General features: G+C 38.4%; 3 non-coding genes across 3 annotated transcripts; 2 read left to right on the top strand and 1 right to left on the bottom strand.

The window, feature by feature from the left end:
• Positions 1–4,557: 4,557 nt before the first annotated feature.
• On the bottom strand, positions 4,558–4,644 carry TRNAR-UCU (transfer RNA arginine (anticodon UCU)). Its single transcript is given in 2 exon segments — positions 4,558–4,593; positions 4,608–4,644. It is a non-coding gene; the product is annotated as a tRNA-Arg (tRNA).
• Positions 4,645–12,464: 7,820 nt separating this feature from the next.
• On the top strand, positions 12,465–12,546 carry TRNAS-AGA (transfer RNA serine (anticodon AGA)). Its single transcript has one exon. It is a non-coding gene; the product is annotated as a tRNA-Ser (tRNA).
• Positions 12,547–22,037: 9,491 nt separating this feature from the next.
• Positions 22,038–22,109, top strand: TRNAQ-CUG (transfer RNA glutamine (anticodon CUG)). Its single transcript has one exon. It is a non-coding gene; the product is annotated as a tRNA-Gln (tRNA).
• Positions 22,110–22,792: the final 683 nt, after the last annotated feature.

The raw sequence follows: 22,792 nt of genomic DNA, 5'->3' as shown, positions 1-22,792 counted from the left end.
TGGTCCTCTGTATTATTATTAATCTTTTAGTTATCAAAGTCCAAACTTATCATCCTTCCTTCATCAAAGTCTTTGGTGAAGCTAATTTTAGGCTCCTTCTCTTGTGATCAGGTGCCGAGTCATCCAGATTCACTCCTTGGCTTTCAAATGCATAATTTTAGCCTATTTCATTTTTAATGAGTTTGTATCATTCTGAAGTAAAAAATTTTAGAGACAAAATTCTCTAAGGATGAGAGAAGGTTTTAAGTGGGATTCTGCAAATACAGTCCACCAATACCTCAAGAATGTTAAGGAAAAAGAAACAATTGCTCTCCCAGTGATGAGGTGTTGTGGTGAAACTAGGCCAAGATTCCAGAGCCCAGGGCAACTGTGCCTTGTCCAAACTGAGGAGATGCTGACTGAACTCCTCAGGGAGCCATCCTTTACCCCTTCTTGATTTCCCTCTAAATCTCCAGGGTGCCACTCTTCTCCAAGAGATTCCTAGCATTCTGCCCTTTTCCCTATTTTCTGCCACAGAAGTGTAGGCTTTGTGTTGTCATCCTAGAAGTGAAGCCAGGGCCATCACTTCCACAGCTGGTTCATATCCAGATGCCTCACACTTTTCTTCCAGGAAAAAGATCACCAGCCCTTTACTCTTTCAACCATCACTCTTACTCATAATTTTGGTTATGTCCTAAGGAATGTATGAAAGTGGTGTAAGATAAAGTTATGACCTGGAATCTTGGCATTGTTAGTACCAACTCTCCAAAACTGAGCAAAAGCTCCAAGCAATTTTTCTTCTCACTGTGACAGACCAGATTCCTTGTGGATGTCCTCTCTATGACTATTTATCTTTGGACTCCCAGGAAATGTGCATGCCATTTCTACTTCTGCCTTGTTACTGCATTCTCATTAGCATCAATATAATCTGTCTATCCCCTGCCCCATTTTCAGTTACTTAAAAGTTCTTATTCAGAAGTCCTTGGCTCCAGTAACAGCTCTACTTACAATATGTAGCCACTCAAAGGAATGAGAACGATGTTTTCAGCTTTGAGAGTGACAGAATATACTTTTCCTCCCATAGGATTTCAAGCATAATTTAAGCCCCCAAAATTCTTCCTGATACCTGATGTTCTGATTCTTTCTTTTCTCCTGCTCTCATATCTTGTTGCATCCTGTTCTCAATCTAAAGATTCTAGACTCAGTGTCCTACGGAGAGACCCTAAGCCTTCAATTGTGAATCTAACTACTTGGCAAAACCTATTACAGGCCAGATTTAATAGTGGTTTATTGAATGGAGCTCATCTAGATATATTAAACTAAATTAGTCAAAATTGAATTTCGTTCCACTGAGGTGAGGGAAATTGGACTGAAAGCAACTTGAAGAAAGATTTTTCCCATCTCCAAACTATTTCCCCCACTCTTTCACCTATGTGCATGGAAAGGAATTCTCCCCATATTGCCATATGGAGAGCTTACACATCATGAGCCGCCAGGAGGAAAAGAGGACTCAGGAACTGCAGCAACGCTGAGCTGGAGACCTTCCATATGGACCTTCGGTACTAATTCATAAGTATGAAAGGCTGAATGTTCTTGCATATAAAAGCTAATAAAGGTGGTGTGGATACACACAGAGATATAAAGAAGAAAGAAAGTAGGCACGGTTCTGTGTCTGAGTGGTTAAGTTCAAGCACTCTGCTTTGGCAGCCCAGAGTTTTGCTGGTTCAAATCCTGGACTGGGACATGGCACCGCTCATCAAGCCATGCTGAGGTGGTGTCCCACATAGCATGAAGCAGAAGGACTTACAACTAGAATATACAACTACATACTGGAGAGCTCTGGGGAGAAGAAGAAGAAGAAAAAGATTGGTGACAGATGCTAGCTCAGGTGCCAATCTTTAAAAAAAAAAAAAGAAGAAGAAGAAAGAAAGTAGATTTTCCAGCCCGGCACCTAGGCAGTGGCTTTGGCTTTAGTTTCTTTCACCACACATTTTGTACCTGTGCTTAGCTCTGAAGATGTTTAATCTTGACACGAACAATATATCATCAGCAAAATAGCTTTTGGTATTCTTACTAGGTCTGAAAATAAAATAGGTATTACTAAATCACAAGAAAATTATTTGAAACTGATAAAGCATTAACATATAAGAATTGCCTGTAAACCTTAAATTAAAAGCAGCAGATATAATTAGGGAGCAAGCAATAGAGATTAGCAGTTTACAGGAGTTTACAGGAAAAAATTAACAACCATAAAAACCATGAAGTTCTCAGAGTCGTCGATTAGATGAGAGATGGAAACTCGATGTGATATCACTTTACAACTCTTAGGCTGTTAAGCTTGATAATGCCACAGAGTGTCAGGTTTTTATGGATACTCAGTTTTGTTGGAAATGCTGCATTTATTCTGGATAGCAATCTGGCGCCAATCAACCCAATCAATATATATGCAGAACATATTCTCTAACTATTACGTCTCTTGGGATATATCCAGGGAAAATTTCACACAGGTCCCGGAAGGAATGTGTATGAAGATGTTTGGGCAGAGTTACTTGTTGTATCAAGAACTAAAAGGGCATCTCCTTGGGAGTATAGAAAGGCAAAATATGATGGATGCGCACCATGAGATGTGCTCAGCATTTGAAGGACATATAAATACAATAATGATGGTTATGGAAAAAGTCAGAAATAAAATATGTGTGTAAAATATAATTCACATAATATGCAATAAAATATTCACAAAACATTGCATATTTGGTAAGGAAACATGATAAGAATGCAAACATTTAATGCATTAGAATGATTTCCTATGAAGAAGAAAGATACAGGGAATAGAATACATAGATAAAAAGAAATCAATCAACTGATTAAGAGAGTCTGTACACAGACTTATTTATTGATGACCTCATCAATAAATCTAAAATAAATCTAAAAATCTAACAAAACTACTATGGAATGTTGAAAATAATTGGTGATCTCTGTGATGCATTATTTTTTAAAATGAAAATTCTACTTCCACCCATGAAGGATTAACAGCTAGGGGAGTTACCCTCTGTCTATACAAAAATTAGGGGGAAAAAATGAAATAACCATTAGAAAACAGAGTTTAAGAAACAGGCAGTGCAAGATTGTGATCCTTGAGGGAAGGGAAACAGAAAATGTAAGTCCTGTGATTGCACCAGTCAAGAGAATTTTGAAGAAGAAAAAGATAGTAGTATTTATCATACTAGCTATCAAGACTTATTAGAAAACTCATGTAATTAAGAGCATGCATTGTTGGTGCAGAGATCAACCAATAAAACAAGTGATGAAATAGAGAATTCAGAAATCGTCAACATATACATGTAAATTTAATATATGACAAAGGTAACTTACTAAGAAATTTATACAGGAATAAATAAGGGTCAGAGGCTGTGAAACCACCACATCCTATTTCTTTGCCTAGCCTGCTAGACACGTGACATAATATGAGGAATGGGTAGCGGACAATATTCTATAGGTGGTTAATTGCGACACCTGCTGATTGTGGTGAAAGGGTACATCATCACCAAATCGTTGTGCAAGTTAAAGAGGGGAAAACCCATCATGTCATATGACACGGCTTAAGAAAAAACTTTATTGGGGGATTTATGAGCACAGGCTCAGCAAGCAAAGGCAAAAGTTAACCAATTCTCCCTTCATATCACATGGAAGCATGCCAGGTGCAGACACTACTGGCAATGCAGTGGATCTGTAGTCCAGAAGAAGAAATATTATTGCAAGTGGAAGACACTTTCAGGGGCCTTCAGTGGGAGTGGGCCAGATTACTTGATGCTAAGCAATCTGGATATAAGATACGAGGTGTTTATAATACAATGGTACAACCCATGCTGTGGAACGTTACATAATTTTCTGGGAAGATACTTGAAACTAGGCACCAGTGGAGGAAATTAAAGAAGTCATGTTCTAGGAGGGAAAGAAGACATTTTTCGGCTCTATCTCCATTTGTACATGGGGAGGGAGGTGGGGAGAATAACTTACAGATCCTGGTTTTGGACCAAAATTAGCGCTAGGCAACCTCATCCATCATCCATTTAAAAGCAAATTAAATTTTAATTAAGCTTTTAGAGCCGAAGCCTTTGTGCTACCAATGAGCGCTTATAGGGTTGAGAGTGAGAGACTGAAGAGCAGACCTGGGTCTTGAGTTTCACCAGCTAGAGAACTGAGGCATTTATAAGTGGACGCTGCAGGATTCTTACAGACACAATTTAGAACGCCTCCCGGCAATCCTCAAGCAAAGTCTGGGAAAACAGCAAGTTGAAATTGTTTTTCATAACAAATATGTAGTTATTAGTATTCATTTAATATTCAACTTGTATCACGTGTATCCATTCTCTTTCCCTTTATTTGGTCTTGGAGCCACTGTAGTGACACGTGGGAGTGCTTATGAAGACACTCCTCAGAACCAAAGACCAGAAAGTAGTAATGAACCTCAGTGAGAAATGTGGGGAAGTGGAATTTGCTCACTGTGGAGAAATGTCCAATTTGTACAGGAACAGAGAAATTATTGGCATGGGTGTCCATTTGGTGTCAAAACATATACGACTCTGGCGGGACTCGAACCCGCAACCTTTGAATCTCTTTGTCTACGCTAGAAGTCCAATGCGCTATCCATTGCGCCACAGAGCCCGTTGGAGTTTGTGGCTTGGCTGGAGTCTCAAGATCGTTGATTATTTATTTCCTTATCAACACATTTCGTGAAAACTTACTGTGTTCCAGTCACCGCCAAAGCTCAAGAAACATAAAAACAATTAAGATAATGCAAGGGACAGGCAATTTCCGACATGGGGGAGTCTCTGAGCCTTCCAGTGACTATTATCATTCTTCTCCATGAGACAAGGAATAGTTTGACAAAGATCAAAAACTACATCTCATTTCATCTGTTCTCTCCATTTCCACACTCGGGACCGTTGGCTTCCCCAAAATGGAATTTGAGAAACTTCTAGCAAGTGGCGTTGGGAAATATTTTTAATACTCGGCCGGTCCCACTACTCCCTTTCCTCTGGCTTCCGTCTGGAGTTCTCTTTCGCTAAAGGGAGGCTCTTCCCTTTATTCTTTTTGAAAAAGATGGGTTCTATATGCTGTTTCGTTACTGGGCGCAAACCCGCTGTCGGCCTCTCTCTCACAGAGGGCTAACGTCTCTAAATGCGTCCAGGTCACTCTGGAAATACCCCAGGTTTTCTAACTCGGGAATGTTCTTTTGGTAACTCTTTGGGCTGAGATACAAAGGACGCCCTTTTTCTTTGCTGCCACTTTTCTGTGAGGCTGTGTGGTGCAGCCGCACTGGCTCCGTTAGCGACCGTCGGTAAAATGGGTTGATGTCCTTATGGACAGAAAGGGAGGAGTTATAGGTGGAAGTCATTGAGGAACTCAAGCGCGAGAGTCCAGGATTTGTCGACGCGAAGAGGCGAGCGGTTGTCATCTGAGCAACCGAAGGAGAGTTGTGGGGGAAAGAGAAGAAATCTTACGTGATCCCTACTGAAGGATGATTTAGGGCAATATAACAAAAACAAGTATGACCCTGACGGAAGCGGAATTCAAGCTCACTCCTCCACGGAGTGGGAGACCAGAACCTTCGGAGTCAGGAGCCTTAAGACCATTCAACTACCCTCACATTCTGGTCATTCACAATGAGTGCGGGAAAGGAGCTTCTCCTGGCCTTCGACCTCTCAACTCTACATAGCATCCAGAAAAGAAAATAATTAATTCTTAAACTTGCAGGGCAAAACACGAGCTCTGAACTGACTGCAAAAACGCAAAGCAGGAAGAACGAATGTTAGACAGGAGCTGAAAGCTGAGCTTAGTCAAAAAGTTCTTGCAGCCTTAGAGCCCTGGTGCCAGCTGTTGAGAGGTTTCCGTTCACACCCGACTCCACTCCCCCGGCCCCCTCCTCTCTGGCCTAATTGCTTTTCTTGCGCTCGGCTTCCTCCAAGGACCACGCGGCCCATCACTTCCTTAGTTCCCCGCAGAGACTTCCGGAAACCAAGGGCGTGAGAAGGTGGAGGTAGATCTGGTCAGTTGCTGGCTGCAGAGACCTTTTTCAGCCAGTTTGCTGCAGTGCTGACGTCTTCTTCCTCCCACAAGCTAATTTAAGGATGAAGATAGGTGGAGAGGGCACCCCTGACACAGGCTAAAGGCTCCTTGTACTATTCTCGCTCAGCATTTTAACTGGCTCCCTAAGGCAGACATACTGAGCCTTATTCCACACTGTTGTTCCTTTAGTCCCCTTCCCATGGTCCCCAGAACTTCTTCCTTCATTTTCTAACCTTTTGTACTTTTTTTCCCTCTCTCTCATGCTTTCTCCCCTTCGTTTTTCCTGTTGGCCGAGGGAAAAGGATGGGAAGTAAAGAAATAGAATGTGGTATAAATTATACGGCATAGAATATGAGGTCCATTAGAGTAAGAATTAGAGGAAACCTCTTTGCTCTGGTAACCACTTGGTAAACACTTGTGAGTAGTGCGTGATTCTCTTTTATTTTATATCTAGATGAAGGTGAATGGTTTTCATCCACTATTTGCTCTGCATTCTGTAACATAGTAACTCTCCCTACTTGATAGCTTTCAATACTTTTATTCTTTATTGGAGAGAATCCAAACATTTTAAACAATAATTGTAGATCATTTATTACAGACTACCTATTCTCTCTATGCCCAACAATCAGAAGGTAGTTGAAATTTTTTGGTTTATTTGTCTGTAGTATTTTGGTCATGTAGAATATTTTTAGAAAGCAAAGTAGGAGAGTGGTGGTTGCAGATGGCTGTTAGCTGAGTGGATGTAGATGGATTGAACTCAAACTAACCCCTTATTAGCTACTTAATATTCAAATTTATTCTGCTTCTTAGGGCCTCTTTCCTCCATCAGTAAAATGGGGATAGCAACTCCTACCTCAAGGTTTTGGAAATATAAAAAAGAGTATAGACATGTAAATTGGCTAGAGACCAGGTGGCTCAAAGCACAAATTCAGCAAATTATTAGCCTTCATATTTCCATTTATTGAGTTTGCATTCACACCTCTCTGTGGTTTGAATTTCACCCAACTCTGTATCTTTCTCATTCTTTGCACTGCATTCCAGGCACATTGAAAAATATCCTGTAACTTTTTCACCTTGTGCAAAGCTGTTTTTGCCCACCAAAGTCTTTCTAAATTGCCAAATCCAGTTCTGTCATATTTTATGTGTTTCAGTTTCTCATGTCCCAGGCAGGAATTCTCTCTCCTTATTTTGAACCCCCCAAATTGCTGCTGTCAATTATTTGATATCCCATATAAGCTGCTATGAACTGTCTCAAGTGAGTTGGGAAGATCAATTCTGACAATCCAGAGATATAGCCAAGGACGCTATAGATTGCTGAATATACTTAATTGAGATAAGTAAATCTATATACATTTCTTTTTAGAGAATTTTAAAGCTTTCAACTAAGAGCAACTCTTTTTGTGGAAAGCAGTAAAAATGTATGCCATTAATTTTATCTCTGCAATAAACAAAATGTGAAGTTGTAATGACTGGTTAACAAAAAGTAAGATGCTTTAGTCTATAGAGTAGTTAGTTTCTTATTTCCAGCAGCTTGATAAGGCAGATATCTGTAACAAGGCCAAAAACTACTGGTAAATAGAATGAAATGTTCTTCTGTAGCTCCTATTCTGTCTTATCTCAATAATATCAAAAATTCATCTGAGAACATGTTTTCAAATAAACGATATGATACTTAAACATTATTTTTATTATAAAGTTCTCAAGGCCATTTCTCTGTCATTGACTTCTCTGATTATGTACCCACATTCTTAAAATACTTTGGAGAATTTCCCAGTAGGATTGTGTGAAATCAAAACTATTTGGTGTAGTGAGACCCTGTGTTATCTGGCATTTATTTGTCTGCACAACTATGATGACCTACCACTATTTCTTCTAAATTATGCAGTCAATTATGGGTAAACTACTTTGATTTTCTGAAAACCCAGATCTCTCAGACCACAGATTTTGTGTGAAAGCAAACTTTTCTCTCCACCAATTATTCCCTCTCCTATGATTCCTGGACCTATATATTGAGCCATTGGTCCACCCCTGCTTTACTGATAACACCTTTCACACTGAGGAAGGTACTAGGCCCTGACCAGTACTAAACTCTGTATTCTTCGTTTGCAGAAAAGGATATTTTTCTTTGGTAGGCTCAGAAAATTGGTTTGCTGCTTCCAGACTGCTGTGATAATTGACTGAATGACAATGGACATCTTTGAGAATCAAGCTTATTTTTCCCAGTAGTCTTGGCACACACAGACTTAATAGTTACCTGTGTTCACATAGACATTATCCATGATCAGTGACCATCCTCTTCAATCTGAACATGGGGAGCATATTGGGAGGTTGATGCTGTTAGTCACAGAGACTAACATTAGACAATGGTAGTTGTTTCACCTTTATTCTCAGACTCTGCTGATAGCAGATCCATATCCTAAGTCTCCTGAATAATAAGTTCTTCACTCTAAATTAATGTCTCTGATGTTGAAACTACCTAAAACTCTAACTGGCTTATTCCTTAATGACCAGTCAGCAGGGTTAGAACCTCCATGGGGAAACCCCAAATAATTTCAAGTCCTTTAACCGGTCTTCCTGGTCCTTCCACAGTATCTTAACTCTTATGAAAGTGCTAAGGTGAGATAATAATGAGTGGGACAGACATTTGCTGTCTGGAGGGTCTGCAAACATTTGGTTTGGCAATAAAGAATTTCCTGGCTCATCCAAGGCTTCTTGCTCATAGATTTAAGGCCTCATCCCTAGCAAATCGAGATCTTATGGAGGATAGTGAGATTCAAGCTGTCTTAACTATTGAGTTTATTCTCTAGCCACTCATCTCTGAGGACATGTCCATTCACGTCTACGTCTCTGAACTGCTGAATGGTGGGCTAGAGCTGAGTGGCACCTCTAGGCAGCCTCAGACTTGCAGATTGTAGTGGGAGAGAGAACCAGAATGAAGGGGAGTCAAAAGAATCAGGGTCACATGCGTTCACTTTCACAGCTAAATAGTAACCAGTGACTCTTTTTGATGGCGTTAAACTGGGTTACCCTTCTCTTGGCCCAAAAGACTATTCAAAATTGCACTTGAGGGGGGATGCCAGCTGAAAGTCAATGGGGAGTTGACTAAACTCCCTTCCTAATGGAAAAGGAGGATTCCCAGGTGGGCTCCAAATCACTCAAAAAAGTTCACTTCTCTGCTCCTTAGTGAAGGACTTGTGAGCGTTCCAAAGCAGAAGAAAAGGCACAATCCCAGAGAACAAGTTTTCTAAAGAGCTGGACTTAGTGACATTCTGTGGTGTAAAAAGCTCAAAGGACAAATAGAAACATGTAAATACCAGACAAAATTTGGCAGTATTGTAAATAAAGACTGATTCTGGGTTTAGAGACTACATGGTTCAGGTGAGGAGGATGTGGAGCCAGCTTCTTGTTAATAAGCATGACAGGGACAATAAATTTAGACTCTGGCTGCCAATTTTGGGAACCAGAGGATGTTGCTAGGACACAAACAAGTAAATCTTGTAAAATTTTTGATTTACTACAAAGGAAAAGTTTCCTCAATCTCTTATCCCGAAAACTCATTTGTAGTTAAATTTCACCAGCTTCTCTGTTCCTCTGAGGTGACAGGAATAATCTTCCCTTCTTTGTATTCTCACAAGACGTTATTTCTTCCTGCAACCATAGCACTTAACAAATACAGCCATTTCAATTCATTTTAAGCTTGATAACAGTTGACTCAGTAATTTGTTTTGCACAATATTTCCCTAGGGGCTTAATCTTAATAGAGAAAAACATTTTGTGCACAAAAACAATTGTGGCATTTTTAAAAATTGATAACAGTAGCACAGCAGAAATAAAACACATGTTTAACAGGGGGGAATATTTAGTTAATTCTTCATCTGAATAATGGAACATTACAAAGCCACTAAAATGACATTTAGGAAGCTCCTCAAAAACTGTTTATGATATAATATTCAATTAAATTAGTAAAACACAAAACTGAGAAAGATAAAAGCAGCCCCTGATGTTTGGGAGCTGACCTGGTACTATGATCCAGAACTTAATGTTCTTTTGTTGAACCTAAACAGTTTCGCAGAACACCAATGTCAACACTTTCTGTGACAATGATGGATCAAGACAAAAATAAGATCACTCTGTAATCACGTCTGAACACACAGACAAAACCAAAAGCAGTGTTAAAAAAATGATCCAAAATCCTCTTTTCTTGGCAAATATGAGTGACTACATCTTCTTTACCAATCATAGTTTTAGAATTGCTCTATTCTTCCTTCCTTCGGGATAGGATTTATTAAGCTACCCAATCACAGAAGCACCCCTGCTTCCAGACAGCATCCAGTCCAGAACAAAGCCCTGCTCCTTTGTCTTCCCCTAAATCACCTAACACAAGACTAAATCATGTAAGTACTTTCTAGTAGTCTTTTACTGATGTGCACCCACGATTTCCCGTGTTGTGTACTCTCGATTGCTACAAGGAGTAATACTCCCAACCTGTTCAACTGCATATGTATTCCTGGTGGTTTTTGTCTGGAAGATATCAGCACAATTTATGTTCTATATGACTTCAACGTTTCACATTTTCTTACATTCAAAATACTGGAGGGAGGGGAAGGAGATACATCAAAGTGATGCTATTATTGGTGTCTGGGAGGTAGGATTATGGGTTATTTTCTCCACCCACCATCCCAGTGTGAGTTAGTCATCATTACCCAGGTTTGATGGGTAGAAGGAACATTTATTTTACTTGGCACGAGAAAGATGAATTCTCTAAATGTAGACTCAAGGACTTTGATGTTTTTGAATGTTTCCACAGTAGTCCGTGGTTTGATCAACTGTGTTTTTCACTCACAATCACATGGGCCTTGAGTTTGTTTCTTGAATAATTGTCACTGGTTAGAGGCTTATAGAATTCACAGAGGCTTCTCTACCCCTCTCACCCGCTAACATTTAATTAGACCTTAAAAATTATTTTGCGTGCATACTTTGATGAAGAACTCTTTTATGGGCTTTTATATTCATAACAAAATGTTGCAACTTTTAAAAAATGTTTAGGAGCCCTCATGACAGAGATCTACCCCCAAAATATTCCTCCAGGGACAGGCAGAAAATGAAGAGTTAAAATAAGTTGGACAATCTTTTAAATCAAATGGTTGGGAATTTTCCAAAGAATGCCAGTGGAAAAACACATTAGAAATGCTCTGAATCTATGAAAAGACAGAGTGAGTGATATGCTCTTACTTCCCATGATCACATGCCTTCTGTTTATCAGTCATGGCACAGGTGATCTTTTCTGGACAGAGGTGAAAGGAAATTATTTGATCTTTAATTAGATCTAGTTTTCCCTCCCCCTAAAAATAAGATGTTCTCAGTGATATCTGAATTAAATAGAACTCTATTTAAAGAATATTTTGTTACTTCTGGTTAAATATAGTGTATTAAAGACAAGCAATTATCTCAGCTTTCTCAAGAGGCATCATATTCATCAGCTCTCACCTCTTACCCATTAACAGTTTTTTGGTCATAAAATGAGGACCTGTCTATCTATGCATCTTGGGATCGGGCATCCACACTTAGCCATTTTATTCTAAATCATTTCTGTAGAGCATGTGGAAATTCTGCTGCAGGAACCAGTGAGTTAGAAATGTAAAAAGAACAGGAAACGTGCTGTGTTGGTTGAATTTAGAGAAAATGAGCTCTTGCATTGCTCCCCCCCCCCCGCCCCCCACCTCCATGTTTTTTTTAGAAAGCAGCTGGGATCTCACAAGAAATGAAACTCGTGGACCGACTATACCTAAAAGTTTCTTCTTAGCGCGTCTGGAAAGTGAAATCGCATTGACATTTGCAAAGCACTGTCCCAAACACGATGGTTGTAATACTTTAGGTGTAAGCCTGGGAGCCTAGGGACAACGAGTGAGGGATCCAGAAGAGGTTTTCAGCGTCGTTTTTCTCTCCCTCCACCTTAGCCACAAATCAGCAGGAGCATTTCCTCCCCCGAAACCCGTTAAGCGCAGTATCATTCTTCGAGGAGGCTGGCCTCCTGGAAGTTCTAGCAGAAGAATCGGTCCCATCCAGGCCTAAAACTAGGATTACCCTGACTCCACCTCAGTGCTGAGTAGATTTGGTTCCAGTTTTTCGGAGACTCCAGCACCCAGCACGAACCCAACTCATCCACCAAGGAGGCAAGCGTTAGCTGATGAATTGACCTGAACTTTCCTCCAAACGAAAATACCTGCGTAGTGAGTGCTCTCATTCTAGTGCTCCTAAGTGTCGGGAGCTGCCAGAGGGTGTTTGATCTCCCTCCCCAAGCCTTCAATCCTCTGACTCTTCTTGCCCAACTCGTTAAACACACTTTGCCTACTCAGGAATCAGCTTTACACCTACTACATTTCCTTTTATGATTTGAGAACAGCTGGCTTACAGCTGTAGTCGTGGCCGAGTGGTTAAGGCGATGGACTAGAAATCCATTGGGGTTTCCCCGCGCAGGTTCGAATCCTGCCGAGTACGTCTGAGATTTTACCCTACGCCAAAACGTTGGTTTACTGCGGGATTCCCTGCGGAGACAACACCTACCTGTACATTTCTCCCTTCTCTTATCCTCCCACAGTGGTGCAAGAGGTGCAGTTTCTTGTCTAAAACTTTCCTATTCTTAGACCCAGCAAAACCTCACTGCTACTGCGCTCCACACGCTGCCCGAAAAAAAGAAGTGCTGCTCTTTCCTCAAAAGGTTTGCTGTAACAGAGCCTTATAACACGCCGCCCCCAGTGATGTGCAAGGCTCAAGGGTGCCTCCGAGTTTCCTGTCCCCAAAACGCTGCTCAAAATAAACTATTTCAACAAGATAAAATTGGTGGAGTGTTCCTCAGATAAATTGTAGAGAATATTTAGTCTATGTCACAAAATGGAAGCTATTTTTATTTTTTAAAAAAATTATTATAGAGTAAAACTGACTTTTTGAAAGCATATGCATATATTCCTGTAACCTCTACCGTAATCAGGATATAGAGGAGTTCCATCCATCCATAAACCTCCCGTGTTATCCCGTTACAGTCATCTCCTAACCCCACACTTAACAGCTGACAGCCAGATACATATTCTGTCCCTACAGTTTGGCCCTTTTTGAAAATGCTATTGAAATGGAATCGCACAGTATGTAACTTTTTGAGATTAGCTTCTTACACTTGAGCTAGAACGTGCCCTGAGATTTATCAAAGTTTTTGTATATATCAAAATTTCATACCTTTTTCTTTTGAATAGAATTCCGTGTATGAATGTACTACAGTTTATTTATTCATCCACCCACTGAAGAGCGTATGGGTTGCTTCCAGTTTTGGCAGTTGTGGAGCAAAAAAGCTATAATCATTAGTGTACACAGGCTTTCATTTTTCTTCGATAGTTTCGTAGAAGAGGGATTACTGGGCACATGGCAAGTGTATGTTTAACTTTATAAGAAATTGTCAAGCTATTTTCCAGAATGGCTGTACTATTTTTCATTCTCACCAGCAGTGAAGGAGATTTCTAGTTGCTCCTCATCCTCACCAGCCATTGATATTGTCAGTATCTTTAATTTTAACTGTTTTAAAAGGTGTGTAGTAATATCTTATTATTTTCGTTTGCATTTTCTAATGGCTAATCATGTTGAACATCTTTTCGTGTGCTTATTTGCCATCCTCATACTCCTTTCGATAAAGTGTGCCTGTATGTCTTTTGCCCATTTTTTTGTTGGATTGTTTGTTTTCTGATTTTGAGTTTTGAGGATTCTTTACATATTCCAGGTACAATTCCCTGTCAGGCACGTGATTTGCAAATATTTCCTGCCAGTCTTTAGCTCCCTTTTTTCATTCTCTTTACAGCGTCTTTTGCAGAGCAAATATTTTAAATTTTGATGAAGTCCAATTTATTATAATTTTTTCTTCTATAGAAAGTGCTATGTCTAAAAACATATCACGAAACCCAAGGTCATGTAGATTTTCCCCTATGTTTTCTTCTGAAAGTTCTATGTTTACATTCATATCTGTGATCAACTTCTAGTTAATTGGGGTATAAATTGTAAAGTTTACATCAAGACTTCTTTCTTTCTTTCCTTCTTTCTTTCCTTCCTTTCTTTGCATACGAATAACCCATTGTCCCAATACCATTTGTTGAAAAATATAATTTCTTCCTTGATTTTTTTTCACACTTTTGTCAAAAATAAACTTTCTACATTTGTGTCAGTTTATTTCTGGAGTCCCTATTCTGTTTGATTGCTCTACCTGCCTATCCTCTGCCAATACCTCACTGTCTTGGTTACCGACAATTATGCTAAGTCTTAAAATCAGATAGTGTGATCTTATTTAATTTTTATTTTTCAGAATTGCTCGAGCTAGTCTAGTTCCTTTGCCTATCTATATAAATTTTAGAATCAGTTTTTCTCTATCTATAAAAATTGTGCTGGGATTTTGATTAAATTGCATTAAATTTACAGATCAATTAGGAGAATGGACAGGGTAATGCTGGAGTTATTTTCTCGTATATTTGCTGGGGTTTTTTTTTTTTTAGTATTTTGAAATCCTTCCCTCATGCATTCTGTACATGTTCTATAGTTGCATTCAGTGTGAGAGAAAGAGTAAAATGTGCTTACTCCATCTCACCTGGCAATAGGACAATTCTTTTTAATGATGATGAAGAGACCACGATCTCTTGGAAATAAAGAATATGATAGCAGAAAAAAGTAGTTAATAGGAAATTTAGAAGATAAAGCTTAGAAAAACTCCAAAAAAAGTAAAAAACATCAAAGATGGAAAATAGTAGTGAAAAGAAAGTTGAACAACCAATTTAGGAGATTCAATATCATCTGATTAATGGCAGCTCCAGAAAGAGATGAAAGAAAAATTGGAGAGAAATTTTATCAGGAAATACAGGAAAAATTCTGAGGAGTGAAGGACTTGATCCAGATGGAAAGGATTGCCCTTTATGGTTAGTGCTTTTAGTGTCAAGTTTAAAAAAATACTTCCCTAGTTCAAAGTCATGAAGATAGTCTCCTATGTTGTATTATAGATGCTTACTTGCTTTATTTATTTACTTATTTATCTATCCATTTATTTATTTAACTTTTACATTCAGATCTACAGTCTCCCCGGAATTGGCTTTGTGGATACGGTGAAAGGGATCAATTTAATTTTTTTTTTTTTTTGCTTGTAGATACTCATTTGATCATTTTTTTCTTTATAGATAGTCATAATTTATGCAAAGACTATTCTTTCTCACTCTATCTGCAGTGCTCCTTTGCTCATAAAGCAGAGTATTAAGTGTGGAGGTCTAAATCTGAATTCCATTTAGTGCCATTTTCTGTCCTTGGACAATGTCATATTTTCTTAATTATGCTACCTTTACATCTTTAGTATTTGGTAAAGTCTGTCCTCTAATTTTGCTTTTCTTTTTAAAGACAATCTTAGGCTACTTCAACCATTTTCTTTTTAATATTATATTTTAGTCAATTTATCAATATCCAAAAAAACCTGATGATGTTGTTACTAACAATGCACTAATGCTATAGATCAATTTTGGGGAAAATTGATATCTTTACAATATTGAGTGTTCCAATCTAGATTTTTTCCTAGGAATTTGATGTTTGATATGCCATTTAAGAGAATATTTATTTGAATTTTCTTATTGCATGTAGTAACTTTATAGAAATACAATTAATTGTTACATTGATGGAAACGTAAAATGGCACAGTCACTCTGGAAAATAATTTTTGGCAGCTATTATAAAATGAAACATGAAAATACTATATGATTCAGCAATCTCACTCTTGAGTAAACTTACTTTTACACAAAAACCTGTACATGAACATTCATAGCAGCCTTATTTGTAACAGGCAAAAATTGGACACAGCAAAAACGTCCTTCAGTAGGTGAATACTAAACAGAAGATAGTCCATCCACACCATGGAATACTACTCAGCAAGAAAGAGGAAAAACCTAACAATAGATCAGCAACTTGGAAGGATGTCTAGGGCACTATGCTGACTAAAGAAGCCAGTCTTGATAGATCACACGCTGCATGATTCTAATTATGCAACATGGTCAAAAGGAAAAATTACAGAAACAAGAACAAATTAGTGGTTCCAGGAGTTTAGGGACAGTGGGAGGCAGGTGTGGGCACGACTATGAAAGGGTAGTCAGAGGGAGATTATTGCAGTGATGTTCTGTGGTATCGATTATGATGTTGATTACATGAATCTACAAGTTTGATAAAACCTCATAGAACTATACATAAACATTGTACCAATGTTAATTTCCTGCTTTTGATACTGTACTTTAGTTATATAAGAAGTAACCTGTGGGGGATATTGTGTGAAGGGTACGTGGAACCTCTCTGTACTATTTTTTGCAACTTGCTGTGTATCTGTACTTACTAAAAATAGGAGTTTTTTTAAAAGTTAAAAATATGAATAGAAACTGTTCTATCAAATAATTTCTCCACACGTATTGAGATTATCACATTATTATTTTACCTTATTAATATTATAAATTAAAAGAATTTATGTTTATGGATTGAGTTTTGAATGTTACATCACATTGCATTTCTGAAATAAGCCCAAATATACTATGATTTATTTTCTCTTTTATGCATTGCTGGATTTGCTTTGCTAATACTTTTAAAGGTGTTGCCTCTAATTTCATGTAATATCCTTATCCAGTACTGGTATCATGGTTAGTCCGACTTCATAAAATAATTATCTGAGCCTTTTTCCATTTTCTTTGATAATCTGTGTAAGAATGGTAATTATCTTCCTTAAACATTAGACAGAATTAAACTATACTGATTTGGGTTTGAATTTTTTATGTTTTTGAAAATTGGCTCCTGAGCTAACAACTGTTGCCAATCTTTTTTTTTTTCTGCTTTTTCTCCCCAAATCCCCCTAGTACATAGTTGTATATTTTTTTAGTTGTGGGTCCTTCTAGTTGTGGCATGTGGGATGCTGCCTCAACATGGCCTAACGAGCAGTGCCATGTTCGCACCCAGGACCCGAACCCTGGGCCTCCGAAGAGGAACGCGAGAACTTAACCACTCGGCCATAGGACCGGCCCCAGACTTGAATTTTCATTGTGACCATTATTTAAATTACAGGTTAAATTTTGTATATTACATAATCATTAAGACTTTATATTAATCTATTTTAATTTAGGAAAATGTATTTTTATAAATTTGTGTATTATTTTTAGTTTTCAAAGTTATTAACAAAGATTTACTTTGTCACCTTTCACTTTTGATGTTTGCTGGAGTTTAAAAGTGTTTTTTCCATTACTGATGTTATTTGTGATTTTTTGTGTTCTGTTTTCCAGGAGATTGCCAATTTTATTAGGCTATTACCAATTTTATTAAGAGATTAACATTTTTATAGAAAATAACAAGTATTGGAGAGTACGAAGAGAGGATGAGGAGAAATTGGAATGCTTCTGCATTGCTAGTGGGAACATAAAATGGTGCAGGAGCTATAGAAAACAGTATGGCAGTGCCTCAAAAGATTGACATGCAGGGGGTGAGAGAAAAGGATGAAGGTGGTCAAAGTGTGCCAAGTTCCAGTTATAAGAGGCATAAGTGCTGGGAATGTAATGTACAGCATGGCGGCCATAGTTAACCATACTGTATTGCATATTTGAAAGTTGCTAATAGAGTAGATCTTAAATATTCTCACCAGATACAAAAAGTTGTAACTAGGTGAGGTGATGGATGTGTTAACTAACCCTATTGTGGTAATCATTTTGCAATATATACATATATTAAATCATTACGTTGTATACCTTAAACTCACACAATGTTATGTGTCAGTTATATCTCAATAAAGCTGGAAAAAAATTAAAAATAGAAGTACCATATGATCCAGTAGTTCCGCTTCTGGGTATTCCCAAAAGAATTGAAAGCAGAGACTCAAGCAGGTATTTGTAAATCCATGTTCATAGCAGTAGTGTTCACAATAGCTAAAAGGTAGAAGGACCCAAATGTCCACCAACGGATGTATGGATAAACAAAGCATGGTGCATACACACAATGAACTATCACTCTGCCTTAAAGAGGAATGAAATTCTGGTGTATACTATAACATGGATGAACCTTGAAGATGTTATGCTAAGTGAAAAATGCCAGTCAAAAAAGGGCAGATACTGTATGGTTCTGCTTATTCTAGATACCTAGAGTAAATTCATAGGAACAGAAAGTAGAACAGTGATTGCCAGGAGCTGGGGAGAGGGGAAAATGAGGAATTATGGATACAGAGTTTCAGTTTGAAAAGATGAAAAAAGTTCTGGAGACGGATGGTGGTAATGGTCGCACAACAATTTGAATGTGCTTAATGCCACTTAAAAATGGTTAAAATAGTCAATTTTATGTTGTGTATATTATATCACAATAAAAAAAGAAAAAAGATTACCATTTTTGTTGGCTTTGTTGATAATCTGCATTTTGTATTTATTTTCTATTGCATTTATATCTGCACTTTGCTTCATTATTTCCTTCCCTAAAGTTTCTTTGGAAATAAATTAGTGGTTGATTCCTAATTTTAGGTAATGAATGCTGGTATTATTACTCTTAAGTATTTATTTTATTTGTACATGTATTTAAGTATACTTCTAGTTGCATAGTACATGTCTTGATACGTACTATTTTTATTAACATTCATTTCAAAATAGTTTCTAATTTCAGTTGTGATTTATTCTTTGAACTATTAAGTATTTAGCAGTATATTTATTATTTTGTAAACACATGCAAGTTTCATGGTTTTATTTCTGGCATAATTTTATTTCTGTGAAATAATAGCTTGTATCTAACCCTCTTATGTTCTTGAAGCCTTGCTTTGTGGCCTGGTAAAATGTCAAATTTGAAACAATTCCATATGTGTTTGAAAAAGTTTGAATCCTGAGTTGATATATGCACTGTTCTCTATGTATGTATGTTATATGAGTTGCATTACTTTGTTTTATGGTTATTTTTCCATTTATGTTTTTCATTAGTTTTTCAGAGAGGTATATTGTGCAAAAATTTCCCACTATAATTGTGGTTTTATCTGTTTGTGTTTTTACTTCCACTAATTCCTGGACTTTTTCTCCCTTTCTTAATATTCCAGAAGCAAGAAATTCTGGATAGAGCCTAGGAAAAAAATCTGTGTAATTTATACAAGTTTTAGAATAGTCATTGAGACTTAAGAGAAATATTGTTACTTAGAAATACTTTCATGTTTCCTTTCTCAAAACAAATGTGGAAAATGTAGTTCAAGCGTAATTTCTTTCATGGGAAATTCTGGATAACGGTTGAGAAGAAGCTGAAGTAGAGATTCCAATCTCTGTGCTTAAAAATGAACCTGGTTCCATCCGCTGGGCCTGACCTAGATATGTCTGACTCTGGTCTCCCAAAACTGCGTCATCAGGAACCCACATCCCTTAACCACTCTGAGACGAGTTAGACACTCAGAACTGGTTTGACTAGAATCTCAGCTTCAGATGTGGGTGAGTCTGTGCCTCCTGCTTCACAATATTGAGGTTAATGAATCATGCAGCCTGAATTTAGGGAGGACGTTTCTTTAGCAGCTTTATGCTTAATTTTACTTGAGTGATTTCGTTTCTTAATAGTTACAATCATAATATCTACATAATATAACATCTACATGATATAAAGGAGAAACCCAAATGCAGGGGATTCTTAGTCCGGGGCACAGAGCCTTCAGCAATTTTATGAATTCCCTGGAATGTTTGCTAAGTGGTGTGCTGTGGGTCTAGGTTCATCTTTGTGTGAGAAGATGCGTAAGTGTCCATTCCATTTGCCGTGGAATGCTAGACCAAAAGAGGTTTTAGAAGTCTTCCCCAATAACTTCACAATCTGTTAAAGGGAGAGACAAGAAATTGTTACCTTTTTTTTCTTGTTTTGAGAAATGCATAAAATGCCTTTCAGTTGCCATGAGGCCACAAGCAAATTCTTTTTTAACTAGTACAAGAAGCTTCCCTACATGGGCTCAGCACCTCTTTCCCCTACAACAACCAAAGCTCACCAATCTACTAAGGATGAAAGCCCCATTTGAAGCTCCTATGCTCACTGGCAGAGCCCTTGTTGGTTTTTCATGTTCATGTACCAATGCTGGCACAACCCCCTAAAAGTGAACAGCATGGAGGCTTGTCTGAGCCATAATTTTAAATCCATTGTGAAAGTTATTCTTTATTCTTCCTTTTATATTTTACTGTCTTGTTGCTGCCCAAGATAAATTACTCCCTTTTTTATAATCGGGATCCACATGCTGCACTCTTACTGTGTATTTTGTATGTGGAAGATCATGGACCAGCACCTTCTGCATTATCAGCATTATCAATTCTTGTGCAAACCAAAATTTTCAGTTTTTACTTGTATTTTGGCTTTCCATCTTATCTGTGCCATTAGACTGCTAGTTACACGCACTTTCTCCAACCCATCCCTGGGTGGGCTTTGTTTTATGTACTGTCTATGGAGCTTCCTTCCTAGTAGAACCAATTTCCACAAGGACAGGGATTGTGTCTTTGTTTTGTTTGCCTGCATGTCCCCAGCACGTTGCACAGTGCCTGACCTTTCATAGGAGTTCAGTAAAACTAGTTAAATGAATGATCTTGAAGAAGGTGCTAACTTAAAGGCTCCTTTTCCACAATAAGAACTTTAAAAAATATACTTCCCTGTTTGAAATCTTTGATTTGTTTCAGTTCTAATTTCTTTTCCTCCCAATTTCTTCTTCCTGCTTTTCAATTTTATATATATTTTTATAATGGCCCTAAACCAATAAGTGACTAACCACAGGGATATTGGCATGGAATTGATGTTTTGCAGATTCCTTGTGTTTTTGTTTGTTTTTAATCGCTGAGGCTCTTGTAAGGAGAGGTCGGCCCCCTTTGCAATTTTGTTCATCCCAGTTAGCAGGAGAGTTCCATTCTGCCGTCTTCCTCCGCGTGGGTGAGTGCAGCGGAGTGCAGGGAGTGGCTGTGAGGGAGAGGCAGAGGGCACTGCGTGGCGACGTTCTCGCTGCTAACACGGAGGCCTCTGTTGCTAAACTCGAAAAACAGTCTCGAGGGCGGATATTTGTTTTCTCCGGGTAGTCACTGCGCCGCCTCATTTAAGAGGGCAGGATCTCCTTCCATTGAATTAGAAGTCATTCTGCAGGCGTAGGAGAATGCCTGTACATCCACTGAGACAAGTGTAGGCAGGCAGCTTGCACCCCGGAAATTCACCAACACAAATTCCCAGGCTCAGATCCCTAAAGCTCTGTTGAAATCTTGACGGAAACTTGCTGAGCAGACTCCGTGTGTGCATCCGAATGGAGACGAGACCAGGCGATCTGGAGGAGAGAGAAGGGATCTGCTGGACTCCTGCGGGATCAACCCCACGGAGTCCACCTACCCCCGCCCTAGAAACCTACTCTTTAACTAAGGAAGAAGGCTAGATCTCAAAAAGAAGTCTCTGCAGTAAAGGACGTCTTTAGTCAATTTGGCAGCCTTCGCTGGGCACCTTCCTCTTGATGAAGGCGCGTGTGATGCGTCTATGATCTTGAAATGCTGCCCCTCTGATAATGCTCCTTACCGATCACTACACATGACAAAATTCAGACCTTTTCTTTAAACACACCTTTTCCATTTTTTTTCACAAACACCGCTTCTCTTGAAAATTTTCTGCCATGAATGTACCAGAAGTCAACACATTAAAACTTGTTTTACTAGAGGCGATGGACCTGATAGCCAAATAATCTACGCAGAGTAAAAGATCATAAGGCCGAAACTGAGCAAAGTAACGGATAAAAAATGTGAAATCTCTAAGCCTCAGTTTCCTTACCTATATAGGGACTAAAAATACCCACTTCAGAGGGGTTTTAAGCATTCAATCACATAATCAATGTAAGACGTTCAATCCAGTGGACCAAAAATTTTGACTGATAAGCTAGACTAAATGCTTTTAGTAGAGTTGCTGTAACTCGTCATAGACAATCATGGATGTCGCGTTCTTCTGTGGGGTTCCATGGTGTAATGGTTAGCACTCTGGACTCTGAATCCAGCGATCCGAGTTCAAGTCTCGGTGGAACCTGCTTTGTGTTTTAGTCTAACTTCTGTTTTCCTCCCCGGAAAACACTGTCTACTTCAATGGCTGACATCGGTTTTACCTGTGATATCCCCCGTGAGTTTCTGCAAGTCCCGACACACCTGCATCTGGGTGAGGAGGCGGGAGTAGAATTCCATTCTGGTCTAATGGAATTTACTTTGTAAGGAAGAAAAGAAGCATCAGAAGTAAATACAGGAGGAAGATGGTGAAAACCCTGTAGTCTGCTGAGACTAGAAAACCAACTCTAATAAAAAGCAATAACCGACTCATATAAAGTTTATTTTCTGTGCACATTAAAAAACATGCTTGAAGTTTTAAATATTTCAAACATGGGAAATAAATAATTCTAATGGTATTGGAGAATATACAGTTAACAGCAAATTTCCCTTCTACCCATGGCCTTTAGCTGTACAGTTTCTGTGCTACTTCCAGCTCCCCACAGCCTGCAGAATCCAGTTTATACATATAAAATACAGACAGTCAGACACACCACACATGCCCAGAAACCAAATGTGGAGAATCTTAAATTAGGTGACTCCAACTAAAAGGGCATATAGGACTCATCATTGCATTTAAAAAATATCTACAGGTTTAACATATTTCAAAGTAAAAATTTGGGGGAATCTATAATGATATTTTCATAGCAATATTCATCTGGTCATTATGCC

Source organism: Equus przewalskii, chromosome 19, assembly GCF_037783145.1.
Source record: "Equus przewalskii isolate Varuska chromosome 19, EquPr2, whole genome shotgun sequence".
In the NCBI taxonomy this organism is placed as follows: domain Eukaryota; kingdom Metazoa; phylum Chordata; class Mammalia; order Perissodactyla; family Equidae; genus Equus; species Equus przewalskii.
This window is presented reverse-complemented; position numbering and strand designations above follow the sequence as displayed.